This window comes from Anomaloglossus baeobatrachus, chromosome 9 (genome assembly GCF_048569485.1).
Source record: "Anomaloglossus baeobatrachus isolate aAnoBae1 chromosome 9, aAnoBae1.hap1, whole genome shotgun sequence".
NCBI lineage: Eukaryota > Metazoa > Chordata > Amphibia > Anura > Aromobatidae > Anomaloglossus > Anomaloglossus baeobatrachus.
This window is the reverse complement of record NC_134361.1, coordinates 72312995-72327533: the sequence shown is the minus strand read 5'-3', so window position 1 is coordinate 72327533 and position 14539 is coordinate 72312995.

Below are 14539 nucleotides of genomic sequence, written 5' to 3'. Positions count from 1 at the left end.
ATGACTAATATTGCATTGTTAAGTCATTATATAGAGTGAGAGGTTTATAAGATTTCACGGTATTATGTATTCTGTAGTGTGAGAGCGCTCTTCATTTGCTGTAAGTCTTAATGGGCTTATTATACAACCTGCTATTATAGGACAGAAAATTATTGTTAATGGCTTTTTGTGCTGTATTCCTGGTAATCATTTATTGTCTGATGCTTAAAAGAGTAAAATAAATTTGTCATTTACAGTTGCAAAAGCAAATAATTGGTTTAATTAAGCACATAGCACAAAACAGCTCTCTAAATACGGTAGAGTAATTCATAAAATAAGAGCGGCCCTTATACAGCAAATAATCCTGATGGATATAGCTTTTCTTGTAAAGAAGATGTCAATGCTGAAGCTTGTTTACTTCAAAATATGAGTTATAATGTTCCTCTACTATTTTTCTGGAAAAATATAAAACCTGTAGATCCGTTTACAATGACCAATCGGCGACACCATTGAACTACTGATCGGTAACTTTTATAGATTGGCGGTCATTTAAATGCCTGTTCACGCAGACAGACCAAAGTAAACGATGCACACTGAGCGATCTGCTGTATACCTGTAACGTCTGCCCGGGACCACAGTCTCTGGATGGCTGTTACAGACAGATTAGAGGCTAGCTGCCCACTTAGCAGGATCCTGAGAACCCCAAAACCCCTGTAGAGGGATTTGGAATTACTACAGGGCCCTGGAGATTGCTGCCTATGGCAAGGCTACATTTCCATGAAGAGTAGTCACCAGGCATATCAAAACTAGGAGGCACAAAAAGGGACAAAATTGGCAGACAAGAACATAGTCAGAAAATCAGGCTAAGCTCAAACTGGAGATGGCAGCAAAGTACAAAAACAGCAGCAAGTAGAAATGTCAGAAAGCAGGCAGAGGTTAAAACACAGGGATCAATATACAGATCAGCGTGTGAACCAGAAACAAGCAGTAATACCACAAGACTATATCTGGCAGTGAGCATCAGATTACTGAAGGTATAAGAAAGGTGTGGTGCCTTCCAATAGGCTGGAGTTGAAAGCTGATAACTTCAAGTGGAAGGCACATACCTGTAACGCCTGCCTGGATCCACAGACTCAGATGGGCTGTAACGGGGAGGCTAGAGGGAAGCCACTCACCAAGTAGGACCCCCAGAACCCTGAAACCCTTTAACCCCTATACAGGAATTTGGAATTACACAGGGAACTGGAGATCACTACCTGTGGAAAGCTGCAGTCCGATGAGAGTAGTCGTCAGGCAGGGTCAAACCAGGAATAGCGGAACAGGGACAGAATCGGCAGGCAGTGACGTAGTCAGCAAACGTAGCAGAGGTCAGATCCGGGTCGGGCAGCAAGGTACAAAAACAGTAGGCAGAAGGGTAGTCAAAAACACGCAGAAGTCAACACACAGGAATCACCAACAGAATAGGATGTAACAGGAGCCAGGAAAATCAGAACTATATCTGGCAGTAATCATGTGACAGGAGGGGAAATAAGAAGGGTGTGGTGTCTTCCCATTGGCTGTAGCTGAACGCTGGCAACTTCAGCTGGAAGACACATGCCACCCACAGTCAGCCAGCGGTACTGCAGATCCCAAGCTAACCCAGCCCAGTGGATGATTGGAGCCTGCGCCCACTGGTGCTGCTGGCATCGACTTCTCTCCCATCACCAGCACCATCTACGGCAGGAACACGGCGTCGCATGGCGATCGGAGCAGATGTCGCTGGAGCAGACTCCGGCGGTGACGTAACAATACCACCACAGTCAGCCAGTGGTACTGCAAGTGTGTCACCCCAGGAGTGCTGGTCCTGTTCAGGGATGCCACAGGGCTTCTCAGATATGGCAAACAGGTAAGTCAGTTTTATTTATTGGTCGCGACGCCACTCACGGCTTGTGGTTAGGGATATAGATAACCACCGCTGCAGGTTTTACGAGTGTCTGGGGCTGATGGGGTCTACAGCCAGGTGATGTAGCCTCCCATGAGTGAGGCAGGCCCCAGGGGCTTGGGTGTCTAGGAAAGCGGGTCGCGGAATAATCCAGTCTGAGTCCAAAAAGTCTTTCACCAGGTTTTTACTCACATTTGATGTTGCTGTGAGCTGACCCGGGCGTTGCTGTGATTCACCAGGTAAGACCATGGATCCTTTGGGCCAGTCTGAGGGTAACCATTAGCTCGCCTTCCTAGCACTCTTTGTTTGGATAACCCCCTGACGTGAAGTACCATGAGGGTCTATCCAGGCAGTCACTACTGTGTTTGGCCCATTTGCCGGCAGCATGGACCAAGTGAGATGGCTCCTGGCTCTGTCCCCTTATGGGTCCCTAAGTTGCTGCTGAGGCTTGGACTCTGTATGGTTGGTGAGGTACCTGTAGTCCCCTCACCGGAAGGTTTAGCAGATCATTAAATTGGAGTCTACTCTAGGGACTTGTCCCCCGTACGTGCCTAGTCACCGGCAGCCCCCATGGATTTCTGGCTGAGACTGAGCTGCATGATCAGCAGTGATGCCACTCAGGTTATTTGCGGTCACAGCTGGAGGTTCCTATGGTCCTCCACCTGTGACCGCAGGTAACCTGACCTCAACAATGTCAGGTATTTTTTTAATTTCCACTGTAACTAGCGCAGAGTTACTGATCATAAACCCTCCACCACCTGGAAATTGGTATATACATTTTTTACCTTGTTTCCTGTTGTTTAAAAACAGGGAGAGACTAGATGTGAGAAGGGCACCACCCTCTGGGATCTCCTGGCATACAGCATTCGTCACAGCTCAGAGGAAAATGCTGCTGAGGTACATCTGGTAACTATACTGCTAGTATAACATGCTATTTTCCTCTGAGCTGTGACAAATGTTTGCTGGCATGGGTGTTCCCTCCCTGTATCACTAACAGGCTAGTCAGTTTACTCAAGGTTAAAGTGACTACAGTGTCATGAGTCTGTGAGGTTTCTCTGTCTTTAACCCATTGGTGACTGGGTCAGGATCATTGGAGACTCTGATGTGGGAAATTGTACTATCTTATCCCTTCCCTCCCCTTGTGTATATCACTATCTACCTGGGCTGATGATCTGGACCCAATAGGTGATGATTCTCAAGGTCTAATTTGATATCCATCGAGATGCCTCACTAAACCTATGCTGACTTATATGTACCCGTTCTAGACTGTTGAGTGTCTGGCCAGCCAATGAAAGATAAGGTTCAATATCAATAATGAAATAGTCTTTTATAAATGTGGTATGTTTGATACTAATTCACCACTGATTTAAATATTTGTATTGAATTCCATGCTACAAAACATTGGACTTTAGTTGTACCAACCTTTTGATGAATTTTCAGACCTGATACAGGCTTTACCGTGACCAATACAGGATAATGCATGTTAAAAGAGGATATTGAATATAAAATCCTCAGTGGGGCCTTATCTATTATATATGAGAAAACTGCTATTTGACACATAACGGTGTTGATATTCATGTTGGGGTTAGCTTGTTCAGTAACTATACGCTATTTTGGCACTTGTTTTAAATGTTTTTAATGTTTCAATGTGTTTCCCTTTGTACATTAATCCTTGTGCGCTGTGTTCGATTGTCCCTTGAGCCATTATTTTGTACACTCATGATATAATAAAGTTTTTTCAATTTTCTAAAAAAAATCATTTCTTCTGGTGATCCCTATTGTGGCATACTCTTTTTCGTTGTTTGTCTATGTTGTTTAAAAACAGGGTGCATGCTATAGTCAGATGTATCTTATAGTCAGAAAACTGTTATTCCCTTTCAGCTTATTATATACATTTTTCAAACTCCCCATAGTTTTTAAAAAATATTCATGCAGTACACAAAACAGCTCTAAGAGAGCGACTCAGTCATACAGGAAGAAACTGAGACTTGAAATGATAGACAACCAAAAATCCTACAAGATGAAGTTGTGGTTGTGATAAAACGTCTGTCAAACAACAAAGTGCATGGATGTGACAATATTCCAGTAGCGCTAATATAGTCCTGCAGTTGATGTCATAACACGCCTGTGTCAACAGATATGGACATATTTTAAATGGCCTAAAGACTGGACAAGATCCATGTTTATTTCTATTCCGAAGATGCTACTGTCTGTGGAAACTATCATACTATTGCGCACATACCTCATGCCAGCAAAATACTAGTAAAGACCCACAAAGACGGTTACAGCCTTACTTTGACAAAGAGCTGCCAGAGGAACAGGCAGGATTCAGAAAGGACAAAGAAACAAGATATATGATTGCTAACATTAGATGGATAATAGAAAAGGCCAAAGAATGTAACAAAAAGCTGTATTTTTGCTTCATTGAGTATAGCAAAGCCTTCAAATGTGCAGATCACCAGCAACTTTGAAATACCATGATGAATAGGAGTGTGCCGTACCATTTGATCAGCCTCATCAGGAACCTTTTCATTGAATAAGTAGCAACAGCCTGAAAGGAACACAGTGACATGGCATGGTTCAAAGTAGAGCGAGGCAAAGAAAAGGCTGCCTCATATCGCCATTTCTTTTCAATTTATACACAAAAGCTATTTTCAGGAAGGATGGACTTGTCGAAAAAGATGAAGTAATCAAAATTGCTTGGTGAATCATCAACAATCTTAACTATGTGGTGGATACAACGTTGACAGCAACAAGCATAGATGGAATCAAGGACTTATTATGGAATGCCAAGCTACAAAGCTTGAATGTGGGACTGCTACTCAACATGAAGAAGCCAAAAATATTGACTACAGCCAGGTATGACCGGGACAAATTTGAGATGAACAACTAACTGGAAGTTATAAAGAACTTAAACCTACTCTGATTGATGATCACTCAAGTTGCATTGATGACATCGGAAGTCAATAGGAGAATAGCTATGGGCAAAATAAACAATGAAGTCACAGGATAAGGTCTTCAAATCGAAAAACATTTCACTGGTGACAAACACACAGCTCATACATAGTCTGGTCTTTTCTGTGGTAACATAAGGATACAAAACCTGGACTATAAAGATACAGTGTTCAGTCATGCTCTATGGTGTCATGCTGTGTATTCAGGTGTAGCAGAGATGGAAGCGTTCTGGGACCTCATAGTGTGGATTACATTGGACATGGGTGTTTTCTGTGTGCTTGTGTTTATTTATTTTTACTTATCAGATTAGTGGTGGGGGGCTCATAAACTTCTACCCATCACTAAAACGGAGCTTAGTGGCAGCTATGGGCTGCCATTAACCCCTTTATTACCCTGAAAGCTACCACACCAGGTAAATCGGGAAGAGCCGGGTCAGGTGCCGGGTCTGTCACATCTAATGGATTTGGCAATTTGGTGCAGCTGTAGGCTGCTACTTTTAGGCTGGGGGGCTCAATAATCATGGGTCTTTCCAGCCTGAAAATACCAGCCCCAGCTGTTGGGCTTTATCATGGCTGAGTATCAAAACATTTCACTGGTGACAAAGACATAGCTTGTACATAGTCTGGTCTTTTCTGTGGTAACATAAGGATGAAAAACCTGGACTTTAAAGAAACAAGACAGAAAACGAATCAACAGCTTCAAAATTTTGTGCTGGAGATGGATATTATCAATAGCATGGATGGCAAGAAAAACACACAAATCTATTTTGGAATTTATCAAGCTACACATGTCACTCGAAGCACGGATCAGCAAGGTACGACTGGCCTATTTTGGACATACCATACGAAGAGAGCTATCAGAGAAGGACATCATGGTCCGAAAAGTTGAAGGATAAAGTCGAAGAGAAAGACCAGCAACTTGATGACTTGATACAATCAAAATTATAGCGGAAAAGACGCTGATTAACCAATCTAGACTTGCACAAGATCGAACTTCCTACAGATCATTCATCCATCAAGTCGTTATAGCCCGAAATTGAGTTGAAGGCCGTTAAAAAAAATTCACACAGGTTTTATTATTTTAACTTTAATTAACTTGAAGGGATATATTTGTCCAATTAAACCAGTTACTACAATTGTTCCACGCTTTACAATAGTGTATACTTCACCAGCCAGGTAAACTTTTTATCAATCTTTGGAATACATAGCTGTATGTAGTTGCACTTCAGTAGTCTTCCATGGAGTCTTTGCTGTTATTATTATTATTTTTTTCCTCTAGATTCCAGACTTAAGCTTAGATGCCCTTGAAAACCGAATGAGCTATAACAGAGAAGCAAAATCTTTCTTTCTGAAGTAAACAGTGATAACTTGCTGGGATCTTTTCTTTTGCATCTTCTTTTTTCCCCTTTTTGATCTTCACAGACTTTCTTTATACTGCTGGATTTCAAAGAGTCGAAAATGCTATATGTATGGCAAATGCAATGTTCTTCACACAGCATTGTTTTTGAAATCCATAGCACATCAAATTGTTGGAAAATGATAGCATGCAGATGCGATGGAAAGCTCACCAGGAATCTTGGATTTTTCTTAACATCAGAAATTCGTTCCTTTTTCATAACCTGACATAAAACGTACCTGTGTTTATAGAATGTGGAACAGGTCTTGTCACTATGCTAAATTTTTAAGAAAGGTTTCAGCCATTATGATTCTTCTTTATAATGTGACAAGTGTCTGATCTTCCATTCACATTATGCATTTTGCACTTGTCTCAAGCCTCGTTTTAACTCATCAGTGTGTCATCTCAGAACTGAGCACCACAAATAGAAAAATGGCTAAAAAGAAAGATGAAAATGTATGTAAGAAGTCTAGCTATTTACTGAAATGAGTGAAACATGGTGATAAGAATGCCAGCAGATTTTAATTTCTTTCGCATTTTGAGAAGAGAATGGCAGAGTATAAGTTATTTAAATGACTCTCGAGCATAAGATGAATGGAGGACCGTGCTTCTATGTACCATTATCATAATAACAGCTATGAACTCTATCTAGATTCATTATTCATTTATCTTTTCAAAATGTTTCAGCTTTGCAAATCTTGTCTTTTTCTGTTCTTTTATCGCTCTCAAAGGAGGCCCTCTCGCTAATATTCCCAATCTATGCTAATATCTCTCATTATCAACCTTGTTTTTTGACAATAAAAGAAGAATCGATCAGCAGGGATTTGTTTTATCATAAATGCTACAGATGTAGCAAGCAACGGTACATGCACGATGGTACCTGTCATTGACTTGAGATGATGTCACTGGAGCATTGCTAATACTACTTGTGGCGTTCCATTTGTGTCTGAAAGTTAAAAGGGTTGTCGTCTGCAAAAAAATCTCTTTTGATTTACACCTTACTTAAATATATAGAACTTACTAATGCTTTTTTTTCTAAAGGTAACTTGTTCTTCATATATGTCACACCGCTCTAGTGGGGGCTCTGAGCTTTACTGAGGAAACAGTCACTGGATGCAGTTAGTAGACAACCCACTAGAGGTCGCAAACACAACAGAATAGTCAGCAGGCCGTCACTACCAGGATGTCAGTGAGAAACTAGGGGGAGAGGCAAAACGTGGTCAGGCGCTAGCCGAAGGTCAGAAACCAGAAAGTCCCGCCAAAGTCATGAGGAAGAAGAGGAGCCGAAGTCAAGTACAAACAAGCAAGGTCAGAGGCCGGGAGATGAGAGCAACACACAGGGATGGGGCCGGGAAGTCAGGAGAGTCTGGCAAACAGACGGTACAGGGAGATGCAGGAATAGGAGAGACACAGGACAGGAGAGTCACGGGAAGAGACCGGAAAGTCAAGGGTGTGAAAGACAGACTGGCGGTAGCAGAAGGGTACTGGTCATTACAATAGCTGGGAGGTAAGACGGATTAAGGAACACTCACAGGAGCCAGACTCACGTGCTGCAGAGCAGGAACTATTACTGGTGGTGTTCAAGTAACAGCAACACAAAGATATAGCATCCTGCCCATCGAAATGAGGCAGGTAGGAATAAGCCCCCCCCCATGCTTTATAATCCTGGGGAGAGATACATGTCACGGCTCAGTGGTGTCTGAGCCTGACACAGATCATGACAATTTATAAATGTTTTCTATACGCCTCGACTATCGGCTTGTGGTCAATGCAGAATACAGTTTTCAATGTTGTCTCATCATTAACACTGTTTATGAAGGATGCTGGATGGCTGACTTATTTCAGTAGACATGAAAGCTACTTCCATTGTCAAATCTGATATATAGACATAGAAATGGGTAGAATTAGTATAACTTAGTAAGGTTTAATAATACTTCCAGACAATAACCAAATGTTATCAGCATATACTGAAGTAATAATACCACCATCATTATAGAGATGAGTGAACCCGAGGTTTGGTGCTCAGTGTTCGCACCAAACACAGACTTAAAAAAGCAGAGTTCAAATCTGGTATTTGGATGCTTTACCTATGCAAATCACTTGTGCGAGCAACACTGTGCTCGGGTATCCTCATTGCTTAGCCCAGCTCAAGCTGCATGCAGCCTTTAAACAGCTCTCATTGGGGGTAACAACAGCATGATGTAGTGTGTACCAAACAAAAAAATGCAAAAACATTGCCCACCCTCTGGTTCCTGCTATTTTACACATTGCCAAATATGCATCAGCCAGAGGAGGCATGCATGATTTTGGGCATGGCTGGGCAAGCTTCCCCATAATGCCTAGAGATGAGCGAACCTGAGATTCGGTTTTAGAACCAAACGCCAAATTTAAAATCAAGATTTGGGTTCGGAGATCGGATGCTTTTGTGAAGCCCCGCATTACCTTCTGATACCAGATGCCGCAGGGTCTCCACAGTCTTCGTAGTCTTTTGGTCACAGGTAGGTTACCTTCAATGGGGATTCGTGACGCCACTCTCGGTATTGCGGTATTGCGCCACTGCAAGTTAGGTAGCACCTGGGGCTGTTGGTAGGTGAAGTTAGATGGTGTGGCCCCCTGAGAATGGGGCTGACCCCAGGGCCCAGGTGTGGGTTGTAGTGCAGCAGGTCGCGGAGAACTTCACTCTCAGTCTGGAAGTATCTTTCAACTGCTTTGCTCACTTTTAGTTGGTAGTGAGGTACCCGGGCGATGATGTGATGCTCCAGGAGGGAACCAGGCTCTTTCAGGCTGACATACGGGGTTTCTGCTGACTCACCTTCCTAGCCCTCTTTGTTTTGTGGTGACCCAGACTTGAAGTCCTTCGGGGTCACCCAGGGAAGTTGCTTCCGCCTGTTCTCCCCTTTTCGGCCTGTTTGCTTGCAGCCTGGACCAAGTGACTCCAGCTGCTTGCCACTCATTGTTATGGGCCCCCTCGTTGCTGCGTGGCTCCGGACTCTGTGTTTGTTTGGTGGAGGGCATGCAGTGCCCTCACCAGCAGGTTTAGCAGGCCAACTGTGTTACGAACCGGCGCCACCATAGCCGCAAGCAGCCTGCTGCGATTCCTGTTGCGCCCAGGCGCCGGCTGCCGTTCTTGGCTGTGCCTCAGGTCATCCAGCTGGCTGCTCCTTCCACCATGTCTAAGTGTGGAGAAGCGGCTAGTGCGCATCCGTGCGCCGATTACCCCAGCCAGAGTCTAAGTCTGGTGTTTTGCCTACTGAGCATGCTCAGCCTGATTGTGTCATTTCTGAGACTAAGTCCTCAGTTCAGGCTACTGAGCATGCTCCCACAATTAATCCTAACAGCCTCTTTGCACAGGTACTTGTACTTCGTGCTGTGTCTAAGTTCTGAGATGTTTCTACTGAGCATGCTCAGGCAGATAGTCTGATTTCTGAGTCTGTTGTTAAGGCTACTGAGCATACTCAGGCACTTCAGGCATCAGAGGCTAGGTCCGGTAAGGACCTCACTGAGCATGTCCGTGAGGTGGCAGGCCCTGATAGGGCAGAGGGCGTCAGGTGTCCTGATGAAGTGGCCACTCCGGACTGGCTCGCAGAGGCCCGCCCTTATGATCTGGCACCTCACCATTAGTCGTCAGACGATGACTGGTGAAGTGTTTGGGGCGTGGCTGCTATGAGGTCATCAATGACGTGGTAGTTCCGGATAGGCCGCTGGTGACGTCGCTGCTGACATGGCACTCTGCTATTGGACCTTGGTGGTTCCACCCTAGGTTTGGGGTGGACCCAGGTTATAAAAGGGGCTGGAGACAACATGGAGGTGCGCAGTCTTCATTTAGAGTTCATGGTGGCATAAGCTTTGTTGGAAGCGGTAGGTAGGGCTAGGCGAACGGTGCCTGTCACGCCAAGATTCGTGGCTCAGCACATCAGGGTCAGGCACCATGCTTCCTTGCTGCCGTTCCAGTTGTGCTATAGCAGTCCAGTGGCGTTAACTGGACTGCGGCTGCTGTGTCACCTGTCCGTTTGTGCTTCTTGCGCACGCGGACAGCATACCTGTTGCGTTACTTGTCCGGTTGTGTTCTCTACGCACACGGACAGCATACCTGCTGCATCACCTGTCCGGTTGTGCCCTCTACGTGCACGGACAGCATATTCCCGAACCCCTGTGGAGTTAACAGGGTGTTCCTGGATTGGGTGTGTGAACCCTATTTCTCTCCTCTGCTTCCCAGTCAAATGCTACTGGTGTGACTACGTGGTCTGACGTGTCCTTCACACACGTGGCCAGTCGAGCGGTGACCAGAAACGCTAATCGATGGACCACTCGGCTTGATGTGTCTTACACACGTGGCCGACAGGACGCTGTCACAGTGGTCTTCTCGGTCAACGCTAACTGATTACCATCTGGCCTGACGTGTTCCCTACACACGTGGTCGGAATAGCGCCCGCTCCACCGAAACGCTAACTGGGTTGTCGTCCGTGTTGACGTGTCCCTACACACGTGACCAGTTCCCAGGTCTCCTCACTCACATCTGAATATAAATGCGCCGGGTGCAATGAGATAATAAAAAAATCACATTGCACCCGTAACAATGTTAATGAGAGAGTCACTGATTATCCATGAATTTTTCTAGCATGCTGCGCATGGTGAGGTTAAACACCCGAGACTCACCAATGCAAATCCATGGTGTCAGAAAACAAAAGGATGGCACACTGACCAACCGTATTCCGTCCAATTTTTACAGATACATCACCATTCTGTTGCATAGAACATTGTAAATGGTCCTGTAAAATGACTGTAGAATAAAAGATGCTGAGAAAAAAAATAAGTATTGCATATGGATATCAAACAGTTCCTAGGCGAGAAAAACAGTTCCACACTCGCATAGAACTCGCATTACATATGGAATACTAAATGAATTTCACTCGTTCCACTTTTCTGGATGAAAATCAGACTGATTATTTATATGCCGATGTGACCGACCACTGTTTTCCCATAGGTGTGGTGGATAACCCCTTGTTATCGCTCATATTATATGTCCATTGCATCGAACAGTGTGTTCCTCTATAAAAACAATAGAAAAGAAGTAAATTGATCTAACGTATTTTTTGGATTATAAGACACACTTTTCCTCCCAAAAATTTGGTAGAAAAATGAGGGGTGTGTCTTAGAAGCCGAATGTAGCTTACTTGGGGGGTGGTGGTGAATAGTCACAAGAAGCAGGGGCATTGCTGCGGGCTGTGGGCTGTGCAGTGTGCTGAAGTCGGTGAGGCAGGGGCCATCTTGAAATTGTCAGTGGTGTGGGCTTTTAACAATGGCACCCGGAGTCAGAACATGCACAGATTGAGCTCTCGACTCAAGATCTCATTTGCACACGCACTGTCTTCGGCCCATTAATCTACCATCAGCGGACTTAAGGAAAATGGCGCCCAGAAGCGACGCGTGCGCAGGTGGGATCTCAGCTTATCGATGAGCTGATAGCTCAATCTGTGCATGCGCCAACTATGGGCGCCATTTCTTTGAAGTCCCACTGCCAACAGTCAGTTTCTTGATGTTCCTGCCTCACAGCGCTCATAGCAAGCATCCGGGACACTTGTCACACCACCCGCAGCATCACCCTATTCCACTACCACCCCTGCATCCTGTGACCAAACTCCTGCACCGCTGCCGCCCCCTCCAGTAAGACACCATCGGATTATAAGACGTAAACCATTTTTTTTACATTTTTTTTCCTCAAAATTTGGGTTATGTCTTATAATCCACTGCGTCTTATAAAACAAAAAATACAGTACATTGTACTTTATTCTCCTGCCATTACCCAATTCTAATCTGAATTTTCTTGGGAAGGCTCATCATGCATTATTGATCACACTTCACATTTTTGATTTTTATACTTGATTTGGCAATGATATCTTTGACTTCAGCTTTGCAATAGGTCAATATTAGAAATAAAATTTTGCGCTTATCGCAATAACACTAATTTTAAAAAGCAAACATGTATTATAATAAGTACTTTATTTTCATTTGCTGCCAGAATCCACTTTCAGAAGTAGCTTACATGAAATACATGGTGGAATGAGTGAAGGGGGAACAGTTGAGTCTAGTTATGCATCCAGCTCAGGATATCACCCAGTTGGGTTCAATGTAATAATTTCTTCTTATTTTTACTTATATAAATTTTGAAATGTACATATTTATTGGCGTTGTGCAATATACTTTCCATCTAGTCCATCTTAATTCATTATTTTGTATGTTTTTAACCCGTATACTTCATCTTTTTTTAATATATATTGATTGATTCAACTAAAAGTAACCTTGGTGGGCAATTATGCAGCATCATATAGAACTATGAATTTATTTATATTTATCATCTATGGACCACACTACTAATCATTTTGATTGATAGAATCAATTAATGTCCTGGTTAGCGTTATGTGTTAATACAAAGAATTAAAGAATAACCTTTATTTTATTAATAATAATAATAATAATAATAATAATCTTTATTTCTACAGCGCCAACATATTCCGCAGTGCTTTACAATTCAGGAGGCTCATATATATATACATATCATATACATAAACATATACAAACAAGTAACAATTATAGAAGATACAATATTTAAAGGGAAAAATGGCAACCCTGCTCATGAGAGCTTACAATCTACAATGAGATGGGGGGAGGGGAAAGGTACAAGTGCTTATTTACAATGACAATCCAGCTATCTCATGGGGGATAGATAATTGCTTCCTGGACCAGTTGGCCAGAGATTTGAGATGCATTTGGGTGCCATGGAGTTTGACGTGGGGTTATGTTCTGAGACGTTGTAGAGGGATTAGGTGAAATTAGTTTGGCTAGGGGGTGTGATAGACCACCCTAAAAAGATGCGTTTTTAGGGAGCGTCTGAAGCTGAGTAAGTTGTGATTTGTCCTAACTTCTTGGGGTAGAGCGTTCCAGAGGTTTGGTGCGGAAGAAGTCTTGTATTCGGGAGTGGGAGGTTCGAATTAGTGTGGATGTTAGTCGAAAGTCATTTGCAGAGCGTAGAGAATGGGTGGGATGACAGACAGAGAGGAGGGTGGTGATGTAGGGGGGTGCCGCACTGTGGAGAGCTTTGTGGGTGAGAACAAGCAGTTTGAATTGGATCCTGTGATATATGGACAGCCAGTGCAATGACTGGCAAAGAGCAGAGGCATCCGAGTAGTGGTTAGACAGATAGGTGACCCAGGCTGCTGCATTAAGGATGGACTGTAGAGGGGAGAGTCTAGTTAGGGGGAGACCAATTAAAAGAGAGTTACAGTAGTCAAGGCGAGAGTGGATCAGGGCCACGGTGAGGGTTTTTGTCATTTCCTTTATTTTAATTCTTATTTTATAAACAAATGGTACATGTGAAAATAAGCAACTGTCGTGACCCCGGCTTTCAGTGTTTCCTGGAGCGTGGCCAGCACCTTTATTTTCTGGGGTCTTCCGTTCATGCGGTACCAGTTATAATTCTGCTCTGCAGTGTGCCGCTGGTCCCTTGTGAGTTCTGATCCTGCCTCCCATCCTGTTGACATTCGTCCTCTCTCCCTCCTGACTATGTTTGCTCCCCCACCTCCTGTCCTGCCTGTGAACGTTCTCCCTGCCTCCCATCCTGACTTTCTATCCCCTCTACTTTCCGTCCTGACCGCCTCCTTTCCCCTCTGACTCCCATCCTCCCTCCTCTGTTGTTCCGCCCTCCTGTACTCCTTGCCATTACCTGCTCTCCTGGCTCCCAATTCTGGCTTGTCTATTAACTCTGGTTTCTGCGCTCCTCAGTACTTTTACATTCCCTCTCAGTTTCCTGACTCAGCTCTCCCTGGACTCTGTCTCCGTGTAACCCTTAAGCGGGCTTTACACGCTACGACATCGCTACCAATTGCTAGCGATATCGAGCATGTAAGCACCCGCCCCCGTCGTGTGTGTGATATCGTGTGTTCGTTGCCGTAGCGAACATTATCGTTACGGCAGCGCCACACGCACTTACCTGGTCGGCGTCGGCGCTGTGACTGCCGAACAATCCTTCCCTCAAGGGGGAGGGACATTTGGCATAACAGCGACGTCACCGCGATGTCACTAAGCGGCCGGTTAATCAAAGCGGAGGGGAGGAGATGAGCGGGACGTAACATCCTGCCCACCTCCTTCCGCATTGCAGCTGGTGGCAGGTAAGGAGACGTTCCTCTCTCCTGCGGTGTCACACACAGTGATGTGTGCTGCTGCAGGAGCGACGAACAACATCGATAATCAACCATTACCGATTTTTGGTTTTGGGACGACCTCTCCCTGGTG